At 42.5% G+C, this 10,524-nt stretch overlaps 1 non-coding gene across 1 annotated transcript; it reads left to right on the forward strand.

Moving 5' to 3' along the window:
- Positions 1-6,159: 6,159 nt before the first annotated feature.
- TRNAW-CCA (transfer RNA tryptophan (anticodon CCA)) lies at positions 6,160-6,231 on the forward strand. Its single transcript has one exon. It is a non-coding gene; the product is annotated as a tRNA-Trp (tRNA).
- The last annotated feature ends 4,293 nt before the right edge of the window (positions 6,232-10,524 follow it).

Genomic DNA, 10,524 nt, shown 5'->3' on the forward strand with positions numbered 1-10,524 from the left:
TCTTGATCTTTCCATTTAACCAAACTTTCATTGTACATTGAATAAGATGATTGTACCTTTGATTTACTTCTTAGCATATAACATAGAGGATCGATCATTTAATTGGCGATGTCCTTCAATCAAGTAGTCCACTTTAACCAAAACCACAACCTTTCCACCTTTGTCTGAACATCTAATAACTATAAAGGGATCATTTTTCAAACTTTCCATTGCTCTTAAATGTTCGCCTGTTAAATTTCTCCCTGCTCTTTCATTTGTTTTATATCTCATTTTTTTCAGATCCGAAACCACACTTTTCTAAAACACTTCCAATGCATCACCATGTATGTTTGGTATAAATGTAGATTTGGGTTTAAAGTTACTCAAACCTAATGCATCCACAGGTATTTGTAATGTATCCAAATGTATAAATGGATCCTCATGAAGTACTATGCTCTCATCCAGTTCTGCCATTGTATGTAACAACTCTATGTCGGAAATGCCTCTGAAAACTAATTAGGCCTTCGCTCACTCTTGGATGGAGCATGCAGGAGGAACCACTTTTTCAATTGAAATTTTCTCAAAAAACTGAAAATGTCAATTCTAGTCTTTACAGTGTCAATTTGTCTAGAAGGACAAAAAGATAGGCCATGGGATAACAATTTAATATCTCTAGGTGACAACTTATGTTCTGACAAATTGACCACCGTTATCTTGTTACCGTCTTGGCTCTTGTTGACATTGCAACTGGTTTGCTGCTGTCTCCTCTTTCGTCTTGACCTTGTTTGCTTATTTCTCTGGTTCCTCCTGTCCCTCTTGGTTTACTTCTTTTGCCACATCCTCTGCCCTGCCGAAAATCCTGCTCTCTTGTTTGTTGATTTTGCTTTGCTTTAAAAAAGAAAACATTTTCACTCTCTGCCCTTTGAAACGTGCAGATACCTCTAACAATACATCCTGACGGAACTTTAAACTGACATGCTGTGCAGGTGTGAGGTGCAGCTACTTTTTCTGAACATCCATCTAAAAGAAAAGCATGCCCTTCATGGATTTTGACACACTACATATGCCACACATCAAATATGATGACTCGGATAAAACTGCAACCTGTGTAGGGGTTGTGAGAAACAGTTTTCTGACTCTCATTGTACCCTGGGATCTGGTGACCAGGGCCTGGATTGTGCTCCGAAAAGAAGTGCATGGTAATTAGGTATAACTACAATTATTACTGGCATTCTCTCTGTAAAGCCCCAGGATGAGGTTGGTTATGTAGTTCTAGAGGCCTAGTCAATTTAATGTACTTAGGTGTGGATTATTCTTATGCCTGCTGACATTTATTAGGCTGCTTTTAATCTTAAATAATATGCAAATGTGACTGTTCAATCAAAGGTACCTTGGTTTTATATGTAGGATCTACCCTAGGTCCCCCAGTTATAGAGTGCCTTGTAACTGTAAGGAAAGATATGATAAAAGAAGTTGTAGTTGCCCTGAAAGGGGAAGAAAATGGCAATTTCATTTTTTCCCAATGAGTCAAAATGACTCCGTAGGCTAACATAGAGAAGTGTTAATAAAGTGTAACTATCGAAAAAAAGGATCTATAATGATGCTTCAAAGTACGAAATGTATTCTAACTTTCACAGAAAATAAGTTATGGACTTGCCTTTTCAGTAAGCCAAAATCCAGCCTTTCAGGTGCTCTCTCATGGTTTGTCAGGTTGAGCCAAGCTGTCTTAATAAGGTGTGAAGTGGCCTGCCTTGAGATGAAGAATTTTCCTTGGGATAACTGCAAGCTGAAGAGCACAAGCCATGACTGGGTGGAGGGGCAAAACTAGTCTTCAAAAATTGAATGATAGCCTCACCCCTAAATGCCAGACCGCCAGTCAAATATGAGCCCCACTAAATGGATTAATGAGGGGGCTGGAAGGAGAGAGTTAGGAAACCTTAGTCATACCAGTGTGTTGGCTTAGCCAGATCTAACTGTTCATGAGAGAGTTTCGCTATTTTGTATATTAGTAGTATCCTGATTTCTGGGTAAATAATATACCACACTTTAGAGGAAGAGGTCATACTCCACCTCGTGGTACCCTGCATGCCATTGGTAGGTGTGCCCTGTCCCCCCCCCCCCCCGAAGTGTGAATAAATATGGTAGGATAATCCAACAACTCAAATATGCTGCCTGAATCAAAAAAAGAGAAAAGGGACTCCTCTGCTTAGATTCTGATCTGTAAGGAAAGGATTGCACTCTGAGGGACTGCACCTGCTGCAAATTCTGGTACTACAACACTCATCCATAGGTCCTGGCGAGTTCTGATTAGTAGTGGGTGAGGCAACACCTTTATTGTAACCACCAGACAGTGGGTTGGGGTACTTCTAAATATGCGCGCACCAATGTGCAAGGCGGAGTCTGGATACCCAGTTGGGAATGTGCCCAGGGCACGGAACAAATGCCTGTTACTCAACTAAAACAAACTTGTCTGGAAGCAGATCCACCTATGACTGGAATGGAGGCAGGTTGGCTACAATTAGCCCTGGTTTCAAGTACTATAATTTCTCAGGCCCAAATTGGAAAGTACCTATACATTTGCAGGGTTCAGCCTGGTAAAATTAAGTTACAGAAGTTCCTCAGCCCTCTCCAACTGCCCTTCCTGATTAAGGATGATTTGCATACCTTATACCAGGACTTCTTGCCAAAAAGCCCAAGCCATTATTTCTTTTCTGAGAGCAGTTTCATATCTCATTGAGACGAAAGTCTGATGGGTATAACAGCGACGGGATAGGCTAATGCAAATTAGCTCACTGGAGTTTCAAGCGTTGGCACCATGTAGTGTAGTTCCTATATTCCCAATAGGCTCTGCGCATTGGAATAACATAAACAGCAGTGTAGACGTAGGACTGAGGTAATCTAGGTCTCTACTGACTATGTTAGACTTAATTAGTTTTGCCAGCTAGCTCAGAGGTCACTAGAAACCTTCTCGAATGTTCAGGAAAGGGTTAACCGTCCTGATTTAGACAAGAAAGGATTAGTTTCTGACAACCGCATAAATATGACAACTTTGCTCCCTCAGAATAAAGAGTGTATCTCTAGAGTGTGAAAACAATAGACAGCTATTTCACTCAGTCAATCGTGCATGCTTAATTTCACCACAGTGCAGAGAAATAGAGAGACGGGCGTTTTCAATAAAAGGTGTTATTTTATTGAGCAGTCTTCTTTCTCATGCAAGAGAAATGAATTGCCACTATTGCAATACTTATCATACAGTAAAGTGCGTACAGTAAAAGTAGTATTATGAAATAATACTGTAAAAGCATTGATATGGTTTCTTAGTCATATGATACTTTAAAATGGTTAAAATATATACAATAGTATTAAACCAAAGAGAGGGACTCCGTATATACATACATAAAAACATTGACTAACAAACTCAACTGGTGCTTCTAAGATACCCCTACCCCGGTGTTCCTGACCTAAGTCTAATACGTGGGAAGGAGTAAGTAAGTTGCAGTTGTAGGTTAAGTTAGGTTTTTGCCAAGTATTGGAATCAAGAATTCTCTCTAAGGTTTTAATCAGCTCTGTACCTTGTTTATCTATACTACTATTATAAAGAGAAAACTTGCACCTTTTGGCCAGGTAAACTCAGGAACCACAGCGCCAATCCACACACCCGATACATTTTTGTAATCCTCAGGGTGTGCAGATGGACATAGGCTATATAAAGTAAAACAATATGGTATATTTAAAAAAAATTACATTAAAAAAAAGTAGTCCCTGAGAAGAAGCGCCGGCCGTGACCTGCGTGCTGACGTCAGGACATGGCGTGGGGGAGGAGCGGTGGCGAGCGGCCGGTGATGAGCAGCGGACTGGGCGGACATGGTTATTGATTAGGGCTTCATGTCGTAGTAAGTTCATCTTGCGTTACAGGTTTTAAAACGGGAAATGTCCAAAGACTGTTGACAGGTTTGCGCTCCGTTCCCGGTCCCAGGCAAGCCAAGCACTTCACGGCCTGCTGTTCGCCCGACTTTGGTTTCGTCTCTGCTTTCCAGGGCGGGCGGAGGGGAGAGAGCGGGCGCTGGATGAGTGAATCGGCCTTTCAGCCTTTTTTCCTGTGTTACATAGGGAACAGGGATTGAGGCGCACAGGGACGATGCATTCATTCTGTGTGCACAGGAGCACACAAAGCTCTGTTAGACTAGAGTCTTGATTGTACACACCGAGAACACTGTTACCAACACATGTACCATAATGCAGCGTCACTCATCTTCTGGCCTCTTTCCTGATTTCGTCCTATCTTATTGCCTTGTCTAAGGTTCTTGCACGTGTAGACTAACAGTGACAATTGCTGCCCTTTCTCTGAGTTTACTAAAAGAGCTGAATTAACAGGCAAACCCTGTCTGCTTCTGATAGTTATGTGGAACTAGACAGCCATCTACTGGCTAAAACCAGAACACTCTGAACATTTGTTTTCGTACAGGTACTGGAAGTAAATTTAATGGGACAGCACTTGCGAATTGAATGCTTTCTTAGCGAATGACTCTAAATACAATTAATCCAATTACTTTCGTTTCTGATGACCGAGCTAAGCACCTCTTCGAGTATTCATTTATCATCTTAATGTATATGCTGATGGTACAACATCCCACTATATGAATGACAGCCGATGACTCCCTCTCTCATAGGGTTATGACTTATGAGGGGAGCGTGTGTGCCAAATCGCTGGTTGTTGGTGCTCGTGTCCACAGCTGGTTGTTGGTCATTCGAAGACCCCTGGCGTGTTCTTCGAGGCTGGCATCTGAGCAAAGCTATGCTAGGGGTATCGAAAGCTGCCTGTCCGCCTTACATCCAGAGTGCACGATGCCGCTGGATGCCCCTCGAACATCGAACAGCATGCTCCTTACTATATTCGCATTGTCTGCTTTCTTTATTTCTTTGTATTTTTACCAAGCCTGGGGGATTTGTCTTTGTTTTTTGAGAAAAGTGTGCCATTCTGTTTTGTTTTCTCTATTTTGATTAAATGTTTCCAATTTTTGTTGATGGTTGGTGATTCATGGCGCAAACCCCACAAAACAAGTAGAAAAATATAACAATAGTTGAATAAAATGCAAGTTCAATCTGCCAGTGATTTATTTGTCATGGGTGAAATTCGTGCTTCGCTTTTGGTAAGCACCAATCACATCCACCTACATTATTTGTATTCGTTCTTTTTATGAATTGTGAAAATCCAGGTCCTTGCACCTCTTCCTCCCTTGATTTACACATTAGCACAATCCCTCACAATGGAGATCTTGGCCACTGGTGCAGTGAGGGTGCCAGGGGCCCTCACAGAATCAAGGGAATGCACCTATGCCTCTAGCCAACTGGTAAATGGAACAGTAGTTGGGGTGTGGTGGGCCCTTAAACCCCAACGATCCCGGTGCCACTGTATCTGCTGCACTGTTGATAGATACCTTTCTGATGCTCCTGGAGCCATATCCTGGAATAGAAAAGAGTTGTACGGAATTGAAAAGTTCAGGACATTTGCATAGGGCGAGTACCGATTCCACGAGGTAACCCTGTGCACAGGGGTTTGAGGGGGGGAGGGGGGGCAGCATTGCCGGCCACAGTTTCAGGGCTCTCAGTGGGACGGCTGAGTAATGCCAGCTGACTCAGTTCACTCCAGCACCATCTCTCCGCTTGAACTCATGCGCGACACTCTAACTAATTGGGGTAAGCGGGTGATCCCCAAAACACAGCTGCTCCCAATGATGGTCGGAGAGGCGGAGCTGAAAGGTCTTCCGCTGAGTTCAAGCGATCTTGGCTGCTCTGCGTGACACAGTTTGATCTTGTGATGATGGAAGAAATGCTTCTTTTTCACAGTCTAGGTCACACTTGACTGGACCATAAAGCAGGAGCGCCAGGAGAAAAGTAAGTTTAGGGGTGACAGGAAATGTCGGGGTGCATACAACGCAGGAGCTTGAATTAGCCTTCTAGCCGGAAGGAGTCGTCCTGTGCAGCCAGATTATTCACTAATTTGTACATTTCTACGGTAAAAACACTTGACTGAGGTTCACGCTAACAGAATAACGTCATTCATCTCAACCCCTTATTTCTCCAAGCACGTTGGAACAGCAACATATTAATGTGCCAATAGCATTCCCACACAGACGCCACTACTCACTTGTACATATTTTTTCAACTCTTTGGACAGCTGATCTCGTGGCGCAACGGTAGCGCGTCTGACTCCAGATCAGAAGGTTGCGTGTTCAAATCACGTCGGGATCAAAGCCAGGCTTAATATTTTGCACCTGTCATGAAATGTAATATGGTGTTTCAGATGTTCGAAACAAAAGTAGAAAAAATATTTAACAAATACCTTTTTAAGGAATAAATAAATGGAGATGAAGTTCATATGGATTGAAGTGGAACAAACCTGCTCCTGACAAATTGCTATAGTAGCTAGAAGGCAAACATGGGTTGCATTGTTTTTATACTTTTCTACCAGAAAATAAATAAATATATATATACTCGCGAGAAGACCACTGTTCTTTGTGGAATAATAGGGGTTGGCGAACCCCGCCGCGGCCCGCCATCGAAAGAGGCATCAGGTCAGATCGACCGGACTTGTTGGATATCTATATCTATATCTATACTAATATAATAAAGAGAGAGCCCAAACCTTTGAGGCGGGTAATCTCAGGAACCACAGCACCAATCACAACACCCAATACAGCGTTGGAAAGGGCAGTTGCAGCAGAAGGACATAGGCTATGCAGACACCCACCATATACATTTAAAAGGTAAAAGAACTGTGCCAGAAAAGTAGTCCCTTGAAGGCGTGTCTGCGTTGTGCTGTGGGCGTGTGCTGGGGGCGTGACAAACGCTGGGGGCGTGTGGTACATTCCGCCCTTCATGCCATGTCTCATATCGTGTGCTGGGGGCGTGGGCGTGTGCGGGGCGCGGGATTACTTAAAAAAAAGCGAGCGTTGTGCCCAATATTTCATTGTTTTTTCTTCCCATGTTCTGTACATTCCAGCTCCGGGTGTCCACCCTGCTCCCTTTAAATACCCCTGCACCCCATAATCATAACCCACCCTTACTCCTTAAAATACCCCAACACTCTTAAACACTAACCCATCTTAACCCTATAAATATACCCTGTATCCCAAAACCCAAACCTATCCCTAAACCCTAAAAATACTCTTGTACCCCGAAACCTAAACCTAGCCCTGAACCCTGTAAGTACCCCTGTACCTCAAAACCCAAACCTTCCCCTGAACCCTAAAAATACCCCTGAACCCCAAAACCGAAACCTACCCCTGAACCCTAAAAACACCCCTAAACCCCAAAACCCAAACCTAGCCCTGAACCCTAAAAATACCCCTGTACCCCAAAACCCCTACCTATCCCTAAACCCTAAAACTACCCCTGTACCCCATAACCCAAAACTATATCTAAACACTTAAAATACCCAAACACCCAAAACATATACCTCAGTACCCCAAAACATATACCCTTATACCCATACTTACCTTATCCAAACATTAAAAAAAAACATGCTTTTACCATTCATGCATTTACAACGAGTTTCGTTGTAAATATATGCGTGGTAAAAGCATATACAATGTAATGCCATGCGTTATAATGGCATTGCAGAGTCATGGTACTTTCATAATAAAAGTATGCGGAGTGATGGTATGCGGAAAGAAAGTTGCGGAATAATGGGTGTTTACCCTCCCCCGGTAAGTACATTGGTAGCACAGCGGTCCACATCTCCAGCAACATATTTTTTCACCACCTGATTTGAAAAATGCACAGGTCTCTCTCAGTGATGGCCAGCACCGACATACACTTTTAGACACACCTCCTGCCACAAGTTCTAGAATTGCGAACTTTAGAGCTGGGGAGCTATGTTTGAATCTCGGCATCAGCTCAACATCCTGTGATTCCAGGCAAATCGCTTTGTCTTCCCGTGCCTACCACAAATTAATGTGTTCTTCTGTAATGTAAATTGTGCTCATGCCATGTTGTCGAGTTCGCGCTATATATTATTGCAAGGAAAAATAAAGTAGGGAAACTCGCGTTCACACACTACTGAACGCGCACTCTTAAGTGCATCAGCAGTGCACTGTGAATCGGAGCGTTTCACAGGCCTGTCACAGATAAGAAATGCTATCAAAACGAAATCCTACAAAACAAAATACTACTGGCTGGCAGCAATTCATACCCGGACAACGTCGGGACGGGCTGCTAGTTTGTTTATAGAATGAAGGAGGTCTTGTATCTCGCTTCTCAGGACTCTATCTCCCAGCAACCCTTGAGGGTGAATTGGGAACACTGGAGCTGTATTTCTCTGCGTGAGAAAAGGCAGCTTCTCCAGCGTGTCAAAGCGGGGGGGCGGCTTCCTTCGGCTCTCGCATCAGCTGGGCTTCGGATAAGTAGATAGCCGCTCTGCTCCACACCACCATGTGTTGGCTTAAGGCAAGGTTGGTATATTTATACCTGAAAGGTGCCGGGTTTGACATAAGGTTGGACATAAGACGTCACTAAGAACTAACAGTTCTTTCTGGACTCCAGGAGTTCTTGTGCAAATCAAAACAAAAGCAGGGGGAATTCCCGGGCTGCTGGAGGCTTGATTTGTTTAAAGAACGCGTTGTGCTTTCTAGGAGTCTATGGGAGTGGCCTTGCTGTGTTTTGGACTGCATGGGCTATTACTAAATATAGACATGATTCTTATGCCTTTATAAGGATACTAATGGTTATATCCACATAAGGGCATGAATCGGGAATATCAAATTAGGGTCCTAGATAGAAATACAACAAGGTAAAGTGTTAGTTTTTACATGGTACCTTTCCTGTGTGTTTTTGTAAAATCCAACTTCACCAATTCAATGGATATTTACTAAATATCAAAAACAGTGGTTGAATGGACTCTGTACCGTATTGCAAATCAAAGTTACCAAAAATGGTATTTAACTTTGTAGTTTTTTTCTCATAGAAATCACTGCAGTCCTAAACCATGGAACTATGTTCTAGGGAGTCAAAGTGCATGCATTGAGATCCAGTCAGCAGTGACCCAGTGCACCGAGTAAAAAAAAAGACAGGAGTTACCGGTCAGAAAAAATTGGGGTTACCACTCAAAAAGTGCTATTTTCTAACAGTATGATACAATTCTTTGTATGTAATACAAAGTAACAGCTTTTGCATCAAGAAGCACAACTACTCCACTATAGAGAAGGAAATCATTTTAAATTAATTCTATGGAGAGTCCCGTTTACCATAAGAACTGGTCATAAAACTCTATTGCCCATGTTCTGCGCTAAATGCATCAATAAATCTACCCCTACATCTCTAAGTCGGTGTTGGGTCTACAAGGTTTTATCTATAACATGATATATGTCCCAGGAGACAGGAACCAGGTTGCAGGATGATGTTGAAGATTCTGTCACTAATTCCTCTGATTCCGCAATTCTCTCCATGGACATTCCAGCTATCAGTAAAACTGAATGGGAGAAATGTGCACAAGACTACAACACCCTATCGTCCCTTAAGGTCATCATTAGTGAGGGTGGCCCTAGAATCTCAAGGAAGTTCCTGAGGACCATAGAACTTTCTGGATTGTAAAGGATGAATTTTTTTATCATTGATAACTACATACACAGGTGCAACAAGATCATATCACCCGAAAGGCATGTATGAGCCTATTGACGATACATTTTCCTTTTTAAAAAAAAATATTTATTTCCGCACAATAATAAATCAAACAATTTTACATATAGCACAGACACTCGTCTAAAATGCACAAAGTAAATTGCAGAATGTTTTTAGTATGAAGGGATTAACATAAATACAGAATTCAAAATTTCAGGTTTTAACACATTCTCCTTCTACCTAATAATAGGTTCCCAAATACGTTTCCTAAGAATTCTACCTTTCTTCCCCTTCCTAATTATACACAGAAATTAACCGAGACAACCACTGGTGAAAAGTTGGGGCTGCCATATCCAACCATGTCATTGCCACTCACATTCGTAGAACCAACTTGGCTATAAATAAAAAGTAATATAATGTATCTTGGTCGTCGTCCCCGCTTACCCCAAGGACAATCCTAGCTGGTGTAAGAGTAACGCTATTTCCTAAAATTTTGTCCAAAAAGGATTCAATAGCCCTATGTAGTGACTAGAGTTGCGGACAGGATGCAAAGATGTGGATTCTATCAGCATCAAAGCTATTACACCAGGGTCACATAGTACCTGTAGTACCCCCACACTGAGCTATCCTAGCAGGTGTATGATACAGGGAATACATTGTTTGTAATGTTGGGCCTGCAACCCTGCCGAGCAAAGTGTAGTCCGCCCCAGTGCGAGACAATCTTGAAAGCTATCCTGGTCCACCCCGAGCTTGTCTCCCCACTTCTTCCCATATTTTTCTGTTTATTTTTAAGGCAGACAGCTCTGAATAAAATCTTCTAATAGAACACTCCGCCCCAACCTCAATAACATCCCAAATCCTTTTCTTACAAAACCCGGCAGAGCCTCTATGATTGTTTACTGGAGGGGTGTGGCTCACTGGTTAGAG

The sequence above is a fragment of the Lissotriton vulgaris genome, chromosome 4_1 (genome assembly GCF_964263255.1).
Source record: "Lissotriton vulgaris chromosome 4_1, aLisVul1.2, whole genome shotgun sequence".
In the NCBI taxonomy this organism is placed as follows: Eukaryota; Metazoa; Chordata; class Amphibia; order Caudata; family Salamandridae; genus Lissotriton; species Lissotriton vulgaris.